Below are 25,194 nucleotides of genomic sequence, written 5' to 3' on the forward strand. Positions count from 1 at the left end.
ATACATTTAACAGTTAAAGCATGCCAAAAAGCCTGATTTTTTTCCCCTAGCAATAGTTTTAGTGGAATAAAATTCCTGCTTTTTGTTTGAAAATATTCAAACCAATATTTTCAAACCAGCTATATTAAAAACTCCACATTAACATACACGGTACATAAGAAAATAGCAAGGAAATATAAATTATATGTAACATGGTTGAGTTACTATGAAAACCTTAACTATCTCATCTCTTGACATTTAAGAATTTAAATGCAAAGTCCTACCTTTACTATTTTATAAATATTATTTTTTTACTATTTATTTTTGTTTTAATTGCACAGAATTCCAGGGATATCAAATTTAGCATGTCTGCCCCCCTTTCTCCATTTACAGAGAGGCAGGTCCACTGGAGCCACCTGCCGCCCTCCCAGCGACAGGCAGAGCGCCCCCCACGGCATGCTGCCCCAAGTGCGCGCTTGGCGCGCTGGGGTCTGGAGCCGGCCCTGACTGCGGAGGCAAATGTGGCTTCATTCCAGAGTTGTACTCCTTTGATCCTGAAACCAATCAGGGGCTGGATTCAGCCCCAGTAGAACTTGGAGCAGCCTTTCTTTCACCAGCTACTAATGGCCTCCAAGGTGACATTATGCCATCTAGGCCTTGCTGTGTTACAGTACCGCTCTGCACACACCACACATCCCATAAGGGGAGCTGTGAGACAGTGGAATAGGGCCACCTATATCGTCTGTCTGCCACCTAAGGATTCCCCTACAACAAGGAAATGTGCAACTGATCTTTTAGGGCAGCTTTATGACCACTTTGTTCTGCATGTACCTATGACGGAGGCTGATTTAATGTTACATGTCACCTTTGAATTTGGCCCTTAAACACTTATGTGTTCTTAGCATTTATGCTTACAGAGAATATGTTTTCAGCACACTTTGCTAATCAGTAGCATATCTGTTACGAAGATTTGCCTAATTCCTTTGTGGAAACAGCTGTTGTAACTAAGGCATGATTACTTATGCTACTGATGTGTTCCAGTTCTTTTCTGCATTCCAAATTTTGAAGAAAGAACTGATGACAATAGAACATTCTCTACTCAAAGTCTCTATGAATAAGCAAGTTTGAAAACAGAGAAAGAATTAGTTGCTTACTTAACAGAACACACCACTCTTGAGGTATTTCTATAGGACATGTTGATTTCCTTCTTTTCTTTAGATATACCACTTCCTCAGCACTATTCTTGCAGAAGCAGCAGGAGCAAATTAAAGTGACTGGGTCAAACCCCAAAGAAATAGCTTATAGCCTTTTGACTGAAATTGTGTGGTTCACAGACTCTGCATGATCAAAACCATTGAATTTTTTCGCCACTTACCGGTGTTTTCATTACTGCAATGCACTTTTATAACAATGCTCTCCATCTCTACCCTCATATATGCCAACTGTCCCATTTTCAGCTAGACAATTCCCATTTTTCTTATCTGTTTCTTGCTGTCACATATTTTATCTGCCCTGTCCACTTTGTTTGCCAATGCACATTAAAGCATTTCAGCTTAGACAGAGGAATTCCTCTACAATACTTCCACAACGATGCAACTGTCTTTGCACTATCAGCATATACCATATTTTAACAAATTTAATGTTAGAGCATAGTTTAATCTGGAGGTAGAGGGTGTGGCTAGCCACTCAATTTTCTGGTTTTGCTATTGCACCAAAGATGGCTTCAAAGCAAAGCAAGCCAGCATATAGCACTCTATGCACTGCTATTGTGTAATGTAAGCAGAAAAGAGCTGTTTATATATTCATACAATGGCACTTACTTGTTCTATAAAACATCACAGACCTTTTTAATTCCAGCATCCTGATGCATAAATCTTAAGCAAATCAGTCCCTCAAAGCACAAACGAGTGCAATCCTTTAGGTGCCATTTTTTTTTCACAGACAAATGTTGCATTAAATAGAATTCAGAAAGAAAGTAAATGAGATGAGAGGTTTAAAATACAGATCTTGTCAGGTACCTCTTAGCTCCCCTCCACAATGCCAACTTTTCAAGCAGCTTATCTGTAGGGCTGAAATTTTTCTGATCGTGTCCATGAACTATAGGTAGGCTTGGCAGAATTTAATTTTAATTTTGTTTTTATAATTTCAATGGATAATAACAATGTTTATTTTAAGCACTTTTTATTTTGGGAGATTTAAATGCTCACAGTTACGGAATATTATGGGGGGGGTGTCACACAACAGAGGGTGAGAATAATTATTTAATGACAGTAGACATTGAGATTCATAAAGTTTAAGCTTTATAAAATTATAGCTTTATTGTCAACAGCCCATGTCAAAATATAAAAAGGAAATATCCTTAAATCTAGTAACTTCTCAAACCACATTTTTCTTACTTTGCCTGTCTGTAAGTTTTGATTATTATTGATGGAAACACTTTTTTTAATCCGTTTGCATGCATATGATGAAATCAATGTTTTCCCAACATTTACCAATAAAAATCAAACCCCTCCAAGGTTAACTATAGCATACTAATAATGAAATGGTAATTGCATCCTTGTGAAAAGAAAGAGAGACAAGTCCAGCTCGCCTTGCTTACATGAGTAAATCTTACTGTCATATGTCATTGAGTCCAGTGGAATTATTGGTGTGACAAAGACTACTTTAGTAAAGTGAGCAGGATTTTAGCTAACGCTCCTTTTGTTGCCCAGTGGTAGACACATCATAATGCACTTCCATAGCTGAAAATCTGCTAATTAATGGGAACCGGCAGTAATCTTGGAACATGGCTAATGCTACTGCCTTGTTCTGGATTGTCTGTCTGAATGCCACTCATTTAAAAATAAACAACAAAAAAGGGAGCGTAGTCAGCCTGATAAGTAACTCAATACAGCTTTATGAGCCAGCAACTGACACTGGATAGCAGGGGGATGATTCACACAGCACACACAGATGGCTGTCAGTCCCCAGGGGTAAATTATAGCAGGACACATTAGTGATTCATAGGGTGGAGCTTTCTGGTAAAGCTACGTGCTACAGCTCAGCACACCAACATTAGCATTGTCAATCTGTCTAATTACAATTCATGGATCAGCAGTATTAAAAAAAATGCTGAGTTCACTCGGTTTCAGCCAAAGAGGTATCAGCAAAAAGAACAAGAGTACTTGTGGCACCTTAGAGACTAACAAATTTATTTGGGCATAAGCAGACTGACATGGCTACCACTCTGAAAGGGGTACCAGTTAAATACATGCCAGAAATGGAGGGAAGAGAGATAATGAAAACTAGTGGTAGTCAGCTTTGAAAAGAAAGCTAGGCTGACATGAATTTCTGCAAGGCAGTATTTCCACTATCAATGATATAGGTGACACCAGATGTTATAGTCTCAGCAAGTGATCTTGACTTAAAACGGTCCATGATAAAGAGATTTATTACTGGCATTTAATCCATCTAACTATATTTATTCATCACAGTGCATTCATCTCTTTGCACATTTTCTATAAAAATAAATATGTCAGTGCTTTATAAAGTAATATGATGGGGTGGGATATTTGATTTCTTATACCTTATAAATAAGTAAGGAGAATGGCAGATGAATAGGCTGAAATACTGAATGCTTCCCACTATGGAGTTTACAACAAACCCTTCAGCCCCCCTTGTCTACTTTGAAGCATGACTTCAAAGAAACCATGTGTTAAAATGTGTAGGCAATGTGATTATTTACCATATTAATAAGACACTGTGGCAATACTCAGGTTACAAAAATATTTGTCAGGTTTTTTTCTTTTGAAGTGATCTGTTGATTTTAAATAAAGATCTTCATGTATTTTTTAGTACAGCAGTCCCATCTTGAATGTATGTGGGTCACTGTGTTTCCATTAAATGTCAGAATGGGAAAACTACCTACTGAAAACTCAATGCTTTCATTAAATCAGTTCAAAATATAGTTTGCCCTGTTACTCCTGTTCCCTCATTCCAGTAGAGGCTGGTGACATTTGAAAGTGGGTAGCTAAAATTGACTTACAAAGGGAAGCACTCAGAGACAGTACATCTACCTCGGAGGAGAATTCTGAGGCTTAATTCATTAATGTTTGCAAAGTGATTTGAAATCCTGAGATGGAAGGAGCTATAGAATTGCAAAGTACTGTTAGTATTAAAGAAGCAGGTAAAAAATCTTATTGTGTTTGATTCAAAGCAAAGCAGACAAAATCTACCCTGAGGAGATCCCACAGCTCTATTCAATGCAGTCTTTAATCCCTCTCCTCTCTATTAATCCCTTCTCCCTCCTCTTCTGCTCCTTCCTTCCATTCCAGTTTGTTTCCAGATCCTTTATTCTGTCACTGACCCTGTTTCCTGGAAATCAGTAGCATAACAGTAGGGAAACAGAGGGCAAATATTGACTGTTTGTTTGTGCTGGTAGTCGGTCTGGATGCTGCTACCTGGCTAATTGTCAAGGGCATGCTGCTTTTTGGCTTGCTTGTTAGCATGGCCTAGTGGATAAGGCAGAGATGTGGGAGTCACAAGACATAGGGTCTAGTCCCAGCTTTCCTACTCACCTGCTGTGCAACTTTTGGCAAATCACCTCCCTGTGCCTCTGGTCCCCCTTCACCAACCCTTGTCTGTGTAGATTGTAAGCTTTTGGGGGTAGGGACTGACTTTGATTACGTGTTTGTATACTGTGGGGTCTCGATTTTGGTTGGGGTCTGTAGGTTTTACCATAATATACATAGGCTATGTCTACACTTGTGACTGTACATGGTTATACGTACATTTTTGTGCCATAACCCTTCTATTGTCCACACCTGAAGCCATGAGGCATATTCCTGAAGGAGACTGCACTGCGTGAAAGCTAGCATGCATGAGAGTGTGGGTATGTACATGCCTCTACAGTGGTACGGCCCTGGACCCTTTCTACAGTGCAGTGTGAACAGGGATAAGGATCAGGGAATTGATAATCCTCCAGGGTCATTCTCACTGTGCACTGATCCCTTTGCTGCCTGACCCTTACTCAAAGGTATAAAAGTCCTTGACTCCTAATTGCCAATGGCAGTAGGGATCTGCACTGAGCACTTCAGATCATTTCTCCCCTATCCTCTGTTGATCAGCACAGGCAATCATGGATCATGTGCCAGGAGCTATCCCTGGTCTCTGGCGCACAGCTGGGTGATGATCAATGGTTGGCATATAGCATCCTCCATAACTTCACTCCGAGCATACATCTGTACTGGGAGATTTCACGGGGGCTGGAGGAGGCGGTCATTCACTGGACTCTGTCCCAGTACTCTTCTGTACCTGAGGATGAAGGACTCCAAGAATTGCTCCAGGAGAGGACCTAGCACATGCCCATGGTACTATGAGCTGTACTAAGTGCTCTGCAGGGCTGCAAGTATGGTGCCTGAACTGACTCATGACCCCACTCCTCAACCCTGCCAGCCTCATCATATGACAGGATGCTGATGAGGGGCAGGGTAAGAAGGCAGCAGGGAGCTTGAAGGAGGCTGCAGAAGGTCTGCAGGAAGAGGAGCCTGTGATTCTGCCCAGCAGACCCGGTTGAGGGCACCCCCTTTAAGGAGCCTAAGGAGAACCTCGAGCCACTGCAGAAACCAGGACTCAAGGTTGGTAAGTTACAATACACCCCCAAGCTCCTTGGAAATATCCTCTCCTGCTGCAGTAATACATGCATGAAGCTGCCCATCCCTCCCCCTCCCCACTCTGCCCCAACATGGTCCATGAGCAAGACATGGCTATAAAACAATGATTTTATTTAAATCCCCTGAACCATTGTAAATCATATATTGGATGCTATAACAGATTACTAATGTCTGTGTATTTCTCAGCCAGAGCTCTGGCAGCTATAGTTCCTGGGCAGTGCAGACTGGGGGACAGAGAGGTGGCAGGTTCTAAAGGGCCCAGGTGGGGAAAGAGCAGTTTTATGATACTTATGGCTGTGCAAAGTCCCAATACCACCCCTTTCCTTCCCTCTCACGTCTTTCCTTCCCCTCGTGAACAGGAGCCATGCAGAAGAGGGGTGGTGGTGGTTGGTCGCTTATGTGTGGGCCTGCCTGGGTCTGAGAAGGGAAAGGGAGGCATTTGATTGTCTGAGGAATGTGATAGCAGTCAATTCTCCCTGTGACCATTTCAGATGTTTATCACCCTACCCAGTCCCAGGTCTCTGTCCTTTCCCTGCTCTGAGCTAAGCCATTCTGCAGAAACTTGGAAGAGTGGGGGGGTGGTTGAAGCATCCACTTTGGTGGTTGCACAAACACAATGCTGTGTCCCTTAACAATGGAGTGGTGTTCATCCAAAAGTTCAGGGAAGAAAATACACTTGCAGTGTGACTTATGTTTCTCTGTCCCTTTCATTGCTGTTCGCTGGACACAGGGCTTGGATTTTCTGGCCAGGCTTGGGGAGGATTGTGAGGGGATGGGTTTCTATGGTTCTCTTTTCCTCTTCCATTGGAATTCCACATGCTAGCTTAGAATACAGGCATATTCCTCTTGAATCGCCTCCCAGTCCTGTAAGCATAATTCAGCAAATTGTTGGTGTTGCAGAAATTCAGGCTGGTTCTTCAGGTTTAACAGCAGGGCAGATGTGCTTGGTCTTGGTCCACCTTCATAGTTCATCATGCCCCTCCAATCCACAATATGTAGAGGGGTCATCATTAGCAGAAATATCTCTCTGGCACAGATGGTCAGGTGTCCTCCACAGGACTGGAAAGCCACTTCCCTTTTCCGTTGTGGTACTTTGAATACTGCTATTTTCTTCAAATGATGGCCAGCTTTTAAAGCAGAAATAGGTAACTAGTAACATAATCCCTGAAAGGAACCGTCACCCTATCTCAATTGGCCCTTGTTGCGCTATAAACAGTGCAACAGTTTGATAACAGCACTGCAGGTATCTCAGCTCCTTCCTCAAAGAGTTGTCTGAAGGCTGTAACAGCAGATTCCTGGGATGCAATAAAGTATCAGTACTTGCTCTTCAGCAGCACAGTTACATTATGTGGGGGAATTTCTTAGGCTTCTTCAAAGGAGAAATGAAATATAATGCTAGCCTCGCCTTTGACTTGCCAGGATTCTGATGGAGAAACCATTCCACTGGTAGGGCAGGAGCAGCACTGCAGAGATAGCAGAGGCAGAGGAGAAGGATCTCCCAAAACCTCTCACAGGGGAACCCCCGTCCAGGGCATACAGGAGGGGAACGATGAGCCTGATCCAAACCCTGTAGCCCAGCCTGTGTTTGGCACCAAGACCCCACACATCAGATATCCCCGCTTGTCCCCCTGCACACTATCCTGCAGCCATACCCTCCTTGTCAGGGTGAGGGGAATGGCAAGGAGATGAGTCCACAGACAATAATGTTTGCCCCCGTCTCAGTAAATATGACTGGATTTTTTTGTTCAGTTGCTCCCATTACAAACTGTTTTACCTCTTGTTTGCTCTCAAATAGTGCATTAACATTGGCTGCAGAGGATTGAAACCCACCAAAATATTTTGCAACAAATACAATGCTCTGTTGAGCTTTTCCAGCACCACCATAGCATCACAGTAATGCCCCTCGGTACAGTCCCAGGTCATCTTCTGGCTCCACGCTGATCCACAGTGTGTATGCAAATAGGATCATGAATTTCCCTTGCTTGCCGGGAATCAGAAAAGTGTGCACATGGGTGGCATCTGGTTTTGAAAATCAGATCTGTCCTGTGCCCTCTCAGGTAAGTGGGGTCTCCCAGTATAAATGTTGGCACAGAAATGCCATACATAACCACATCATTTCTGGGAAATAAAGTCCCTCCTTTCCCCCTGCATTATGATCGCAATGTCCTGAGCCAGGGCCAGTGCAACCACTAGGCAAACTAGGCAGTCGCCTAGGGTGGCAAGTGGTTGGGGGTGCCCAGGGCCCTCCTTAGGCATAGGCAGCTGCATAGCCTGCAGTCTTCCTAGGAAGGGGATCTAGTAGTTAAAAGAGAAAAAGTCTCCAGCCTGCCAGACCTATTAGCACAACACTGAAACTGTTAAAGAGCCATTCAAGGGGTAATTAAGACATTCAACAGGCATTTGCCAACCGCCAGGTATCTACTGTCAGTTTCTGAATGTACTGACAAAAAACAGTTGTGCAAGGCTGTAATAAAGCATTATCTAAATTTACTCAGAACATATCAGTCTACAGGACCTTAGTTTAAAATTTGCTTTAAAAATATTTCATTAGTGAGTTGGTGAAGATTATAAAATCACATCTCTAAAAAATCCTTGCACAGATTTTTAGATGCACAATTATCTTTAGCCTTAAATGCTGGGATCTTCAGACATATGTTTTTTTTTTAATAAATTCTTCAAAAGACCACCCTTATCTAAAATACACATTTTAATTACTATAGTAAAAAAACTTACTTCCAAAGTCTTCCTGTCCTTACATGTCACCCTTCCCCCCCCCTTCCCCCCCACCCCGTGCCAATTGAAGGAAGCAACAGCCCTTTGCTTCCAGATAGCTGGACAAAGAGTTTCCTTTTCTTTACTTCTGACTATCTGATAAACTAGTTTTAAGCAAAATCAGTACCTTAGTAAGATATAAAATCCTTTGTTATGCCTAAAATCTTTGGAAACATATTTTTTAAAGTTGGTGAAATTTCATAAATATGTGTATTGTTATGGAGATCACACACAGTAAATTAGTGTTCCCTTTTTCTAAAAGCAATGAACATTGTTACGAACACACTAAACCTGTGTGACTGATTAATTTAAAATAATGTCTGTTTCAGTGAGTCAAATATGTAGTAATCTGGAATGATTACTTTATGAAGGCTTAAGAGTACATTTAAAATATAAAATCAGCATAGAAATACTGATTCAGAAAATGTAAAACAGAGAAGAGCTGCATCATGTATTCCATAACATTTAATGTTGTATTCAGCAAGACAGCTGATTCACCCTTACTACAAAGTTTTTGCAAATAAATGTCTGATAAACTTCAGGGCATATAAAAAAAACCTGTGATTGACATTTTTTTATTCCCAAGTTTAGTGCTTTTAATTAGGTACCTTCTGCATGTCCATTCTGCGTGAGGGAGAGGGTACAGGGGTCTCTGCGGGGAACTGTGACTCTGTCAACTGTTGCCAGTTTTCAAAGGGCAATAGCAACCCGATTCTGTGTTGCTATGGGTTTCCGAGAATCGGTGGTCTGGTGCTGAATGGTTGCTGCAAGCTGCGCGCACAATTCAGTGAAGTTCTGCTACCTCACTGAGTTGCCATCCCAGCTTTCCAAGACAATATGGTCCATCCCATCACACGATACTGGTTGTCCAGGACCAGAAGCAGTGGTCTACTTATGGGTATACCATTGCAATCCCAGCATTGAAGACATTTATTCTATGAGATCACAATGGATTCTCATTCACCCTCTCAGTCAGCTGTCTTTGGGGGTCTCAAATTTTTCTGGACCCATTCCATCCAGTATCTGGTACTGCAGAACATGAACATTTGTCCTCCAAGCAGGAGGAGGAGCGGAACCACATAATTATAGATTTGCTCCATGTTTTCCACACAATGTGGCAGAAGGGAGAGATGACCAGAAGCTGCTGTCACCAAATATGTGAAGGTAGAATACAGAACCAACAACACTCAACAAGGAGGCTCCCAGAGTGTCTTCTGTGATGCAAAGTGTTATATCCTTGGGGCAGCCGGTGTAGGAAGCAATCACTTGAGGCCAGAGAGCAGACAGCTAACCAAAACCTCCATTTTATTTACAGAGACAGAGAGCTCACTCAGCCGGTTGAAACCGGCTGAGCTATCCCTTAATAGTCTAACTCAGTTGCCATAGTAACAAAACCCATGACAACCAAATACACAACATATTCCTCCCCCCCTAATAAGAACATCCCCTAAATAAAACACACACTAAACTAGAGAAGGAGGGTAGACTGCCTCCATTCCCGGCTAAACCCTGGGGATTATTTTGCCCCATAACCGTGGGTTCGCCCTAACTAAAGATCCAGCCGATGAGGAGGCCTTCTGTCTCTAGGTGGATTACGGCGAACTTCTGGTGTTGTTGCACCCGAAAGTACTAGGGGCTCAGGGTCCGCAGCACAAATAGGTGAGGAGGTGGTATCAGCTCGTGCTGGGCAAAGGGGTATCTCAGCTGCCGGCAGTAATGGAGGAGAACAGTCAGGAACAGGTGACTCATGATTCGGTGTCTCCCCAGGAGGGTGAAGTCAGACCCTCAACTGCAGATTGGTCCTGAAGACTGGCATGACCTGGCAACAGCTGATCTACATGTCGCGCCAGGTAAGATTCTCTGCAGTCCGGACTGTATAGGAAACAGGTCCTGTTTGAGTGATGACTGTGGCGGGACCCATTTAGCTCTGGAAGTATAATTCGAGCCAAAACTGGCTGCCCTGGGCTAAAGGTTCGGTCTTTTGCTCTGGGTGCCCGTCTGATGACTTGATATTGCTGCTGATGTTGCACAGTTTGTCTGGGTTCAGAAGCTTTCAGCAGATCAAAGCAAGTGTGCAGCTGTCGTCCTATCATTAGAAAGGCTGGGGAAGCCTGGGTCGTAGCATGAGGTGTGTTTCTATAGGAAAGTAAGAAGGTATCCAGACGCTTTTGAATGGAGTGTTGTCCCTTTGCTGATTTCAAAGCGTTTTTCATTGTCTGCACAAATCTTTCAGCTAATCCGTTGGTGGACGGATGATATGGTGCTGACGTGATGTGGTGTATCCCATTTGCCTTCATAAAATTTTGAAACTCCTGAGAGACGAACTGCGGTCCGTTGTCGCTCACAAGTTGTTCTGGCAGACCAAAATGACTAAAGAGTCCTTGTAGTTTTTGGATAGTACTCTCTGCAGTAGTGGACTGCATTATAGAGACTTCTGGCCATTTAGAATGGGCATCTACTGCCACCAAGAACATGCTTCCTTCAAGGGGGCCAGCAAAGTCAACGTGAATACGTTGCCACGGGTTTTCAGGCCAGTCCCATGGGTGAAGGGGTGCCCACTGGGGTGCATTTCTTATACTCTGACATGACATACAAGCTTTTGCCTTCTCTTCAATAGCACTGTCCAATCTAGGCCACCAAAAATAGCTTCGTGCAATTTCCTTCATGCGCACTATTCCACAGTGACCGGAATGTAGCTGTTCTAACATCTGTGATCTCAGGGGTGGTGGAATAATGACACGCCTCCCCCACAACAAACAACCAGATTGGACCGATAACTCCGTCCGCCTGGACATGTAGGGAACAAGGTCGGGTGAGACCGGAGAGGTTTGTCGAGATTTTCCATGCATCACCAGGTCCATAACTTGGGATAATACTGGGTCAACGCGGGTTGCCTTCTTTATCTGAGCAGCAGTGATGGGTGTATTCTCTACCTGTTCAAAGTAGAAGATTTCCTTTTGGGCACTATCTTGATGTTTGACCGGTAAAGGCAACCTTGAGAGGCCATCTGCATTGCCGTGCAGAGTGGATTTCCGATATTTGATTTCATATGTGTGTGCAGAAAGTATCAATGCCCAACGTTGCATACGACTAGCAGCTAATGGGGGAATGCCTGTGTAGGGTCCAAAAATTGATGTCAGAAGTCGATGGTGTGTAAGAAGAGTAAACTTTCGCCCAAACAGGTACTGATGAAACTTCCTAATTCCAAAAACAATTCCTAATGCCTCACGTTTGATTTGGGCGTAGTTAGTTTCTGCTTTGCTTAGAGTGCGTGAAGCAAAAGCAATAGGTCTTTCTTCTCCCGAAGGCATAATGTGTGACATGAACGCTCCCACTCCATAAGGGGAAGCATCGCAGGCCAATTGCAGGGGTAAGGATGGATCAAAGTGCGTTAGAACTTCAGAATTTAACAATGCATCCTTAGCTTTGTTAAATGCAACATCACAGGCTTCAGTCCACTTCCAGGCCTTGTTCTGCCCAAGGAGCTCATGAAGTGGTTTTAGCAGTGTGGCTAACTGTGAGATGAACTTTCCATAATAGTTCAGTAGTCCTAGAAATGAGCGTAGCTGGCTTACATTTCGAGGTGGGGGAGCCTCCACAATAGCTTTAACTTTTGCAGGGGCCTTATGAAGACCTGCAGAATCGATGATGTGTCCCAAATATTCAACAGAGGGCTTGAAGAATTCACACTTGTCTTTGCGAACTCGTAGGCCATACTCTTCCAGTCTTTGTAGGGTAGCCTCTAAATTCTTTAAGTGATCCTCTTCATTTCTTCCAGTGACCAGGATATCATCCAGATAGCACTGAACTCCTGACAAGCCACACAAGATCTGGTCCATAGCCCTCTGGAACAGGGCGGGAGCCGATGTGATTCCGAAGGGTAGGCGACAGTATCGATAAAGCCCCTTATGAGTCACAATAGTCAACAGCTCTTGGGACTTTTCATCGACGTGCATCTGTAAATATGCTTGACTCAGATCAATCTTACTGAACTTTTGTCCCCCAGCCAGGCCTGAGAAGAGGTCATCGATGTGGGGAAGCGGGTTTTGCTCTGCACACAACACTGGGTTGACAGTGACTTTAAAATCACCGCAAATCCGGAGAGAGCCATCTTTCTTCACTATTGGAACGATAGGAGTGGCCCATGAGCTATGGGTAACTGGTATTAGGACTCCATTGGTGACCAGGCGCTCCAGGTCTGCTTCAACTTTTGACCTGATGGCATATGGCACAGTTCGGGCTTTCAGATATTTTGGTGGACTGCCAGGTTTAATGTTCAATGTCACAGTGATTCCCTTCATACTTCCCAAATCATCTCCAAAAACAGCAGCATGTTTCCTTAGTATAGGGGTTAGACTGGTTTCTTCTTTAGTCATCCGGTGCACTTCTGCCCAGTTCAGCTGAATCTTCCCAAGCCAAGACCTACCCATTAAGGCTGGGTAGTCACCTCTCACCACAAACAGTGGTAATTTAGCCGCCTGTCCATTGAGCTCCACCTTAACATCAATAGCGCCCAACATGGGCACAGCTTCACCTGTATACGTCTTCAGAACAGTTTTTGTTGCCTTAAGCGGAAGATGCTGTAGCTTTTCCTTATACACAGTCTCCGGAACCAGCGAGACAGCTGCACCGGTGTCTAGTTCCATGCGTATAGGTCCTCCAATAAGGGGGTTACCCAGTATTCATGTGAGCCCGCTGCCAAAGACAAAACATGCAGTGGCACTTCCTCTTGTGAGGAGGTGTCACCTTGATCATCCTGGGTCTGCTCTAGGGTATGCAAGGTTCCTCTTTTTGTCGGCCAGACCACAGGCCTCTTTTTCTTTTGTTTACAGGCATACTCGATGTGTCCCTTTTTGCCACAGTGTCGACACACCAGGTCCTTACACCAGCATTCTGATGCCTGGTGACCCAGCTTACCACAGCGGTAACATTCTTGACTCTGCACCGTTTTGTGGGTCAGTTCTTGTGACACTTTTTGCACCCTAGGGGATGCACCGATGTATTGTGCCTCCCTTGTAGCCAGTTCCATGGAGACAGCAATATCAACAGCCTTCTGTAATGTAAGCTGAGCCTCTGTCAGTAGGCGCTTCCGTATAGCTTCACTGCAGAGGCCACACACTAACCTATCACGCAGGGCATCATTTAACATCTCTTTAAATTCACAGTGTTCTGCTAGCTTTTTTAAAATGGCTACAAATTGTATAACTGTTTCATCTTCCTTTTGGTCTCTTTTGTGGAACCTATATCTTTCAGCAATTACCAGTGGTTTTGGGGAGAAATGAGACCCCAGGATTTCCACAATGTCACTGTAAGATTTAGTCTCAGGCTTAACAGGGTGTAGTAAGCTGCGTAGCAGAGAGTAGGTTTTAGCCCCTACAACAGTTAAGAATATTGGCACCTTCTTCGCTTCTGTAATGTCATTTGCAATACCAAAAAGCTCAAAACGCTCAGTATACACATGCCACTGCTCTGTATTCTCATCAAAAGGCTCCAGGGGCCTGGTCAGAGTAGCCATGATTTTTAGTTTCACTTTCACAGTCAGTGCAACAAGCAGCTTTTTTTCTTTGTTTGGTCTTTACCTTGACTTCTACTTCCTTCTGTTACTGGAGCAGCACCAGGATCCCATCCTCGTCGCCAGTGTTATATCCTTGGGGCAGCCGGTGTAGGAAGCAATCACTTGAGGCCAGAGAGCAGACAGCTAACCAAACCCTCCATTTTATTTACAGAGACAGAGAGCTCACTCAGCCGGTTGAAACCGGCTGAGCTATCCCTTAATAGTCTAACTCAGTTGCCATAGTAACAAAACCCATGACAACCAAATACACAACACAAAGGACTCTTGGATACTTCCCTGAAATGGTAGCTCTACCCAAAAAGGGGCAGTGTGGACACGGGTACTTGCCTGTGCACAGAGTATACCCATGCCCAGCACAGCAAGTGTGGATGTTCAGTGCAGATATGGGGTACATGTGTTAGCAGTACATTGATAAGTACTCAAGGAAATGTGGCAGTAGCCATAGAAACAATGGCTCAACCTCCTTCATGCCAGCAGATCTCCTATGACACACCATCATTACAAATGCCCAATTCATTGTCAGTTCCTTTCCACAAGGTCTAGAACTCTATCCATGGCACATGCCAACATGTACACAATCTTATAAGCATCCTTTCTCATTCCTTCCTTCAATTACAACAATCTTTCACAATGAACTAAAATGGTGACTTCTTGGAAAGTATACCAAAATAGATGGTTTCCTAGGAACAGTTATTAAGGACAGCAAGGAGAATGTGCTCAAAGTTTAGCACATGCTTAGTGGAATCAGGGTATATCTGAGCAACCCAAACACTTATCAAAATATTGCCATCAGGTACATTTTTGTTCCTGTGCTACTCTAATTTTCTACTGCTGTGCTGTTTCTTTCCTTTTCCTTTCCAAACCTTCAATTAAGATTGTTTTTAAATGAATTTATTGCCAGTAAATGGGTTCTTTTCAGAGCTGACACAAATGTCTTAGTAAATAAGGAAGTGATCATTTGCCCCAACCTCAGTCACCAATATCACATATTTCTCACCAATTATTTCACTTACTGGGCACGTGCAGAGAAAAACCTGGGCGGTGTGAATATGTTCAAGTCCTTGGTCTTTCTGGGGTAGGAATGAGGGTACAGAAAAAAGTTATGGCATTGTCAGGGCTCTGCTAGGAGAGAAAGGCATCAGTGTAAATGGTGTTAGTTTGATACTGGCCACTAAAGAGTCTCTTTATGAAACATAATGTTGTCCTGTGAAATTTGTCATTGGCTCTATTGAAAATTGGCACTTCCTCGCCCCCCTCCATGGAAGTAGCACAGACACAATCTTATTCAAGTGTACAATGACAAATCATATGTAAACAGACCACTGGTTTTCCCCTGTTGGATTTTGCCTGTATAGTTTAGCCATGCAAATACCAGATTTTAAAAAACATTTAGCTTTGTAAGGAATTTCTTCCAGTCTGGGGCATAGTCCTGCACCTCTGAAGTCAATGAGAGTTTTGTCATTGACTTCAGCGGGAGCAGGAGCATGCACATATTGCAGGGGACAGTTCACATTTCAGGGCACTGACTCTTCAGACATCTTCCTTTAAGGCTGAAACCACAGATTTTGAAAGGTAATTGTTACATCAGTTTTAACCCTCATTGCTGATTGCCTTTGAGGCTTTTTTGAATTTAATATCCTTCTCAGTGCCTTTCCAGAGACAGCTTATAACATGTTTACTGTCCCTTTCACACTGCACTACATAAATATACCCAACGGATCCTATTTAAACCCCAGCTTTAGAATTTGCCACTTCTTTTGTGCTACCTAGAGAAAGTGGCATAAATCACAATCAGGCAATGAGCCGCTGTGTCCAGCCATATGAGTCCAGTTAGCTGAACATCTGTTTTGGTAACTTGGTTTAAATTCTTACATTCACAATGAGGCCATTGGAAAACTACTGTAATGTACTTGTGTTGCTGAGGTATTCCGTACGTCAGAGATTCTCACAAATGTCTGAGCTCCCACTCTTTTACATTGCCTCATGCTGGGCAAGTGTAGACAAAGCCAGTATACAATTTATTTCCGCCCACTTGAGCAGACGGTTGTAATTAGGCACAAGTTGCAGGAAACTATTGCTTTAATCCCTTATCCTTAGAATCACAGATCAGAGCTTGGCCGGTAGAATGGAGAACTAATCTGTTGTTTCAATCTCACTGTTGTTCTCACTATTCCTAGGAATAAAGGTAGAAAAGAATGAACTAAATATGTCAAAATGCTGCCTATATAATTTTTTAAAATGTGGCATTCCATGAGTGAGATTCTCACCCCCATTCAATTCTCTCTAAGGCGAATGAGACAAGGCAGTGAAAAGGGACTCTAAAAGCCCTGGATCAGCTGGGAATTCTTCTGGGTGGGAATTCCCCCCATGCAGAAATTCTGCCAATCAGCTGCAGGTTGTCCTCTGAGGATCCTCACACAGGCCCTGTTATATTCTAGGAGCAGCCTGAGGGTGGGGATGGGTCAGGAGGGAAGTGTCAGGGACACAGCTACAGCATGTAGCTCTGTGGAGATTCTGGGCAACACTGCTATGCTTCAGCAGCCAGGGGTTCTGGAACAGTTTGTATAGTGGGGGTGCTGAGAACCATTGAACCAAACTGTAAACCCTGTATATGATGGAAACCACTTCAAGTCAGGCAGTGCAGCAGCACCCCCAGCCAGGAATGGTGGAAGCTCCTTAAAAGTGGGGGGCCACCAGTGCCTGAACTGTGGCCCCACCTCCTGCCCCACCCCTTCCCCTGAGCATCCAACCTTGCACCTCCCCTTCCCCCAAGGCCCCACCCTTGCATCATCCCTTCTTCCCGAGCCCCCACCCCTTCTCCTGAGCATCCAACCTCACACCGCTCCTTCCCTCGAGGCCCTGCCCTCGCTCCACCCCTTCTTCTTGAGGCCCCGCCCTTGTGCCACTCCTTCTTCCCGATCCCCCACCCCTTCCCCTGAGCATCTACCCTTGTACCACTCCTTCCCCAAGACCTTGCTCCTGCAATGCCTCGTCTCCCGAGACCCTGCTCCCATGCTGCCTCTTCCCCCCAAAAAACCCCGCCCCTTGCTCGCTCCTCTCTACCCCTCCCTTATCATTCACCCTAAGGGCCAGTAAAAAGTGAGAGGGCATAGCCCTCCAACTTTTAGAAGTGATGGGGCCATGGCCTCCTGGCTCCCCCCTGTTCCGGTGTTCTTGCCCCAGCACCCCTAGTATCCCACAGTGCACCACTGACCGCTCTGGACAGCAATCTGAACTCGGATGCACTGGCCAGGTAGACAGGAAAAGCCCCGCGAACTTTTGAATATCATTTCCTGTTTGCCCAGCGTGGAGCTCCGATCAGCACGGCTGGCGATGCAGTCTGAAAACAAAATCCAAAAAGAGCTTCAGCATGGACCGTACGGATGTGATCGCTGTATGGGCAGGCAAATCTGTTCTATCAGAGCTCTGTTACAAAAGACGAAAGTCCAAAGTATTTTTAAAAAATCTCCAGACAGACGCCATAGCAGAGACTCAGCACGCTGCTGCGTGACAAGCGTAATGGAAAGCCAAAGAATCAAATGGATGCTTATGGAGGGAGGGAGGGGGGACTGAGGATGCAAGCTATCCCACAGTTCCTGCAGTCTCCGAAAAGCATTTGCATTCTTGGCTGAGCTCCCAATACCTGTAGGGTCAAACACATTGTCCGCAGTGGTTCAGGGCATAGCTCGTCAATGTACCCCCACCTCCCACCCCCAGAAGGAAAAGGGAAAAAAATCGTCTCTTGACTCTTTTAAATGTCACCCTATGTGTACTGAATGCTGCTGGTAGACGCGATGCTGCGGCACTGTACTGTAGCATCCTCGCCCCCCCTCCTTGGTGGCTGACGGTACAATATGGCTGATATCCGTCGTCATCATCAGCCTTGTGGCAGATGGTGTAGTGCAATAGGACTGCTATCCGTCCTCATCATCAGCCCATGAGTGCTCCTGACTGGCCTCCTGGTCATTCCCAGTAGATGGTACAGAACGGCTGGTAACCATCTTCATCATAGCAACAGGGGGCTGAGCTCCATCAGCCCCCGCCCTTCATGTGTAAAGAAAAGATTCTGTACTGCCTGGACTATCATAGCAGCAGGATGCTGGTCTCCTCTCCCCCACACTGCTTAATGTCCTGTCTGGACTATCATAGCAGCTGGAGGCTGCCTTCCCCTCATTTCATTTCACTAACAAGTCACTGTTTCTTATTCCTGCATTCTTTATTACTTCAGCACACAAATGGGGGGACACTGCAATGGTAGCCCAGGAAGGCTGGGGGAGGAGGGAAGCAACAGGTGGGGTTGTTGCAGGAGCACCCCCTGTGAATGGCATGCAGCTCATCATTCCTGCATGATCTGACACGGAGCAGCTGTGCTCTCTAGTTCTCTGATACACTGGATCTCTAGTACACTTGCCCCATATTCTAGGCAGGACTGATTCTATTTTTAGATACCATAAAGGAGGGATTGACTCGGGGAGTCATTCCCATTTTTGTCTTTTGCGCCCCCGGCTGATCTCAACCAGGGGCACCTATGACAGCAGCAGAAGGTATAGTGCAATAGGACTGGTAACCATCATCTCATGGCTAATTTACAATGGCATGGTAGACGGTACAGAACGGCTGCTAACCATCTCTGCTGTCATGCAAAAGCAAATGAATGCTGCTGTGTAGCACTGCTGAATCGCCTCTGTCCGCAGCATCTAGTACACATACGGTGACAGTGACAAAAGGCAAAACAGGCTCCATGGTTGCCACGCTATGGCGTCTGCCAGGGCAATCCAGAGAAAAAGGGCGCGAAATGATTGTCTGCCGTTGCTTTCCCGGAGGAAGGAATGACTGATGACATTTACCCAGAACCACCCGTGACAATGATTTTTGCCCCATCAGGCACTGGGATCTCAACCCAGAATTCCAAGGGGCGGGGGAGACTGCAGGAACTATGGGATAGCTACGGAATAGCTACCCACAGTGCAACGCTCCAGAAATCAATGCTAGCCTCGGACCGTGGACGCACACCACCGAATTAATGTGCTTAGTGTGGCCGCGTGCACTCGATTTTATACAATCTGTTTTACTAAACCGGTTTATGTAAATTCGGAATAATCCTGTAGTGTAGACGTACCCTGAGTTTTGGAAGATATAAATCAGAAACAATTCCTGTCTTTGAAATTGTTAATGCTTAAACCTTCAACTAAAATATGATTATTGTAGACCTCACCGCAGGGGCTTGCAAAGAAAGTCACTGTAATATTTATTTTTTAAACTTGTATTTATCTATGCAGCCTTATGATAAGGAATCAGTGAATGGATAGCAACAAACTAGCACAGGGTTGAGTTTCCTGGCAAGCTGCTTATTGCTATTACCCAAAACATCTGGGCTGATATGGGCTGATATCACACTCAAATATAATTCTTCTGTCACATATCTACAGCTGCAGTCTACTAGAGAAATAGATTAAGTGGAAGGAAATTTAAGCCACAGTAGGACTAGCAAGTCATCTACTATAGAGTTTGGAGAGGAGTCAAGGGGTTAGCTGAATTCCCAGTTAAGTCATTCAGTATTCTTTCACCAAAAACATCTGTAACAATGAATGAGATTGCAGTGCATGGATGTGGACATTTTCAGTTTCTTGTGCTTAGCTAAATGTACTTGTGCTATGGTGAGGTTTTGCATAGTTTGTTTGCATAGTTTTGCAAAATTTATTTGATTGTTTTTGGAAGACACACAAGCAATTTCTCTCCTCTCTCCCCTCTCCTAGTTTGTAACCCCAGTGAAATAACTGGATCACATTTCAGACTTCTTTGAATATAGCTAAAGGGAGCCACATAACTGAACTGACTAAAATCCACAAAAAACAGCAGAAATGTAACTATGCTACTACAGTTGTCCAGGGAAAAATTGCATCTGCTCTTCATGTCCTAGATATGGATTTAGCCTTTAACTTAAATATTTTATGGTTTGATTTCATTGGGGCATGCTTATAAATGAAAGTAGTATTTAGTCCAATATGTACAGGAATGTGTAAGTACTGCTATTTGATTGGCATTACTGGCAAGGGAATAATACAATGTGCACGAAAGTATCATTTAGGGTGCATAAACTCCAGGAAATCTGTTTAAAATGTTGACTTTGACAAATGCAGGTAATAGGAGTTTGTAGATATGCGTGTAATATAGCTTTGGATCTTTCAAAGCTGGAAAAAACGGGGTTGGACAGTGGATGTTTGATTTGCATGTATCTTATGAGCTTTGCATGCTGTTCCACAACAGCTTGATGAAGACACTGTAGTTCTGTGATGGAAATGCAGCAAATAGAACTGTACATTTCTATTCAGCTGAAAAGCTGCTATTGATTCAAATGCTGGTATATATCAGGATAGAGCCAAATAGGGACAAAAAACAGAACAGGAGTGTCACAAATAGGTCAAGTGCTCATGAACTGGTAAACATTCAAAGTTCACATCAATGTGATTGAATTGCCTTAATGCATTTGGCACATTTGACTTACACACAATGCTGAAATGGTAATGCCACAGTAATTCAGTTACCAAACAGACAGTGTAACTGTTTCATGGCTGTGGAATAGAAGAGAAGAATCCTACAGAAGAAAGGAAAGAATAGACTTTATATAGCTGCCATGAAATTTGCAGAAAAAAAGTGAAAAGCCTAAAATCAAGGGGGTTAAACACCTGTAGCTTTACTGGGACCAGGACTTGGCCCTCAGTAATCAGCTATTAAGATGTAAAAACCCAGCAGAAGAATGGGCAAATCCTTTCTGCAGCATCCAGCCCAAGTAACTAGCTGGGCTTTGGGTTATTCCACTAGGACAAGTATGTTGAATAGTTGTATGCCTTAGCATCCATCCCTCCCAATGGAAAGTTCCAAGGATCCATTTAAAAGTGAACAGAAAAAGAGGCCAAATTTGTCAAATAAATTGTTTCAATTTAGTCCCTTGGTATCCTCTAGAAAAAGCTACAGCCAACCCTTCCTGGTCAAGAGAATAGATACTATGAGAATCAAGAAAGCAGAATTAAGCAGGTGAATATCATTCTTGAGCCTTCCAGAGGATGTTGGAGGTCTGAAATGTTTCCTTGCAGTATTCTGTTCATTCACTAGATCTCACTATGTGTTATCAAGTGTATCAGAGAGAGCGAAATCACAGGTAAACAAGCAAGATCAATCTGAAATTTGAGCTGGTGGAAAACACTTTATTTGTCTGTAGCGTATAGCCAGTGGGAACAATAGATGTTTCTTGTTTAAGAAAGACTGATATTATATATCATGACTCAAGTGACCAGCCTGGAGAGAAGACTACATTATATATTTGTTTATGTATCAAGGCATTTCCACTACAATCTCAAAGCACATCTTTGGAAGCATCAGTTTATGTAAGTTAATTATCTTCTGCCTGAGACTGTGGGACAAATAGTGGCAATAATAGTTCCATTCTCTTCCAACCTAAAAGATGGGCTCCAAAATTGAAAGAAACTGAAGGGTTGTCAGTTGTGGTTCCCAGTCATGATCAGCTGTTCCTTTTTTCCTTCCAGCTTCGGAGGGTAAGAAAATGACCTGTACCTTTAAATCAGATTGTTTGCTCTATCGTAATGTAATAGAGGTGTCAGCTTAATGCAACTATATATTGAAACTGTCCTATCAAATAGTTGACATTATTTTAATTAATTTATTATTATTTATTAGATGACAACATTTTCTATGCACCCAACCAAATTATTTTTCGTAAAACAGGGAAGCCCTGAAGTCCTACAAGATTAAATCCTAGGAACACAATAAATTCTGTATTATGTATATATTAAGAACATAAGAAAGGCCATACTGCAGTGGTTGGCAACTTGCGGCCCGCGGGCTGCATGCAGCCCATCAGGATAATCTAATTATGGGCCACAAGACATTTTGCTGATGTTGACTGTCCACAGGCATGGCTCCCTGCAGCTCCCAGTAGCTGCGGTTCACCGTTCCCGACCACTGGGAGCTGCGGGGAGGTGGGAGGGGGAAGAGGGGGCATGCCTGTGGACGGTCAATGTCAGCAAAATGTCTCACGGCCCATAATCGCATTACCCGGATGGTCTGCATGCAGCCCGTGGGCCACAGGTGGCCCACCACTGCCATACTTGGTCAGACCAAAGGTCTGTCTAGCCCAATATTCTGTCTTCCGACAGTGGCCAATGCCAGGTGCTTCAGAGGGAATGAACAGAACCGGTAATCAAGTGATGCACCCCCTGTTGCACATTCCAGCTTGTGCCAAACAAATACTAACTTTGTTCTAAAGGTGTTATCAATATACCAGATTTTTGTTGTTCTTCCAGATCCTGTGGGGATCTGCAGAACGCCAGGAAGCAAAGGTCCTTTAATACTTTCTGTTGCTTCTACGGATATTGAATATATTATATGAAATACATTCCCTAATAGCACATGACACAATATAGCCTAGTGTGATCTTGCTTAATACCAACTGCACTGTTCAATGTGCTTTTCTTTTTTGTTTTTGCTATTTGGTATGCAAAACCATTTTGTGGTAACCTTATCCATGCTCTGCCTTTCCTGCTCATGCAAATCTTTGCAGACATCCTGGGTTCTGATGCCATCTGCAACTGCTTACATTTCTTGCCTTAAACAAAGAATCAGGAGTTAGATAGACAGATGGTGAAGCAAAACTATTATTGGAGATTATCAGAAAAATATGCTATTTTAAAGATTTAAAAAAATAATCATCCTTATTCAGAATGCCCTTAATACAGTAACATATTGTGCTAGTAGTGTTACAGTTCAACCAGTTCAATGTATATAGATTTACAACAACGGGGCGGGGGGGTGGGTTAGACGGCGGTATACTTTATCACATGCAGACCAGTGGCACTATATTATAGCAGTGCCCTTATTGGATTGTAGGGCTGAAATATTTCTCATTTTGCTGAATGTAGCTGTCCTGAGACTTGAAAAATGTGCTGGGCCAGTTCCTCATCTGATGGACTGCAGTCAATGGAGTTCATGCCCTTCAACATCAGTGGAGGGTAACTCTGTGGCCTACAGTTCCTACTACAGCCATGACCAATGTTCCCCTCCCAGCAGATATGTGGACGTACAGTGGTCACCCTTGAAAATGTACTCAGTTACCTTTAGTTAAATACATAACGTTTCTTCTCTAGGCAGGCAAGTTCAGCCTGCCTGGGTGGTTGTAAAGAACACAAAACAAACCCTGGAAAGCAAGCCTTATGCAGTTTCACTATAGAAAGGGTTGAAGGTTGGGGAATCTGATCAGGTGTGCGTTCCGCTTGTCTTTAAGAGGAGGTTTAAGGGTTTGCTGGGAAAGGGATGAGGCTGGATTGGTCCATCTACCATTGCACAGATCTTCAGGTGGCCTAGGAGATCCTGCCCCTCTTCTCCTCACTCCCAAATGCATTTGCCCAGTTTTTGACTTGGCTACTTGGGCCAGGCACTGAGCTCTGGATTTACCACTATCTGCAGTATTCCCTTGTAGTTCCCTATACTTACTATAACAATTACCTTGAATACTGCAAATAATGGGTCATACTTATTTATTTGCTGTGGCTTCATTTTTAATGCAGAAGTCCACTCTGATTTCAATGGATAGTTCTGCTTAAAAGACAATGGAATATCATGCCCCACTGAGGTAAAATTATTTTGTTGGGTCAGGCAATTGACAATCTTTTAAGGGTGAAAGTTGTATTCAAAATTTGAAATTTCACAATAGGAACAGTTCTCCTGACATTTCCAGCACCTTTTAAGAACCAAAAAAAGAGGCAGTTTTATGATTTTTCTCCAAATGGAACTTTCAGAATGCTAACTGCTCCCACCTCTTTATTCGCAAGGCAAAAACCAAGCTGAGGCAGGTTATAAAATACCAAGAGGACCTGACTGCAATCATTTCATCTGAGCTCAGTTAACTTTCCCCTACCTTGATATAAGAACTGGCAGGAGACAGTAGAGCAACTGGCCATTGTACTGGAATTGATGGAAGACAAGTGAGCTGGGCCCAGAGCCAGACCGGAAAAGAACCGAAAGAAGTCAATGAAATTATGCTAATTTACACCAGATGAGAATTTAGCCCAGTTAAGTTTATTTCCAGTAGTGTTTTTATAGTCTTCTTCCTAACTCTCCAAATCACATTTCTTCATTTTTTTCCTCTTAAAGTCAGATGGCGGGGACGTGGGGGAGGGGGAGATTTCAGTATCTCCTGCCATTTTAGAGTTCTTCGTAATTTTATTCTCCTTGTGTATTGCTGGACTTGCTTTCTCTCTAGTACTTCTTTTCCCTTGATATGTTTCAAAAGCCCTTCTCATTCCCATTAGCACCTTTGGCTAGCATTGACATATTATGCTTCTTTCCTGTTCTTATCTTTTCCCTATCTTTTTCCTTGGTTTTCTCCCCCCTTCCTTTTCTTGGTTCTTTATCTTCTGTTGTAGAATAACTCCATCTTCTGTATGTTGGAAGTACATCCCAGATTATCCGAGTTAAGTGAAAACATCCCCTCTCCCTTTTCTTACTTAAACGAAAGTCTAACCAGTTGTGCATCTTTTGAACTCAGGGAGTTGTTTCTACATCTACCTAAATGGAGACCCTCTAATCTAAACGCTAGTTTTCATCTCAAGGCTTGTCTATACCAGAAGAGTTGCAGTAGTTCAACTAAATCAATCTAGTTAAACTGGTGCAAACCCCTAATGTAGATCCACATAAAACAGTTTAAGTTTTGCTTAAATCAGTTTAGATTAATCTGGTAAATCAGCAATAGAAGATAAACTAATTCAAACAAGTTAAACGGTTTAGGGTTTAAGTCTACATTAAGGGTTTGTAGGGATTCAACTAGATCAATTTAAAATCAACTTAATTAAATCAGTGCAACTTTTCTAGTTTAGTCAAGGCCACATAGGGCATTACAGCACTCTATGATTCACAATACCTCCTCTTTCCATAATTGATGTGATAATTTGTTGATTTTCAGTAATTAATTTTCTCCCTTCTTTGTTTTTACTTGATACCAGAAGAATCTCCAAGAACTTCCAAGGTCTCTGAAGTTATCCATTATTTTATCAAATTATCATTCACACATGGAATTTCCACAATTAGTGGAAAATCTGCCTCATTCTTATATAGCCTGTCACATTTATTGTCACATATGTTCTCCCTGTACCTGGAAGGCAACCTCATCTGTTTTCTTTTTCTGGGATGGGACCCACATCTTTT

Source organism: Mauremys reevesii, linkage group 2 (assembly GCF_016161935.1).
Source record: "Mauremys reevesii isolate NIE-2019 linkage group 2, ASM1616193v1, whole genome shotgun sequence".
Classification (NCBI taxonomy): domain Eukaryota; kingdom Metazoa; phylum Chordata; order Testudines; family Geoemydidae; genus Mauremys; species Mauremys reevesii.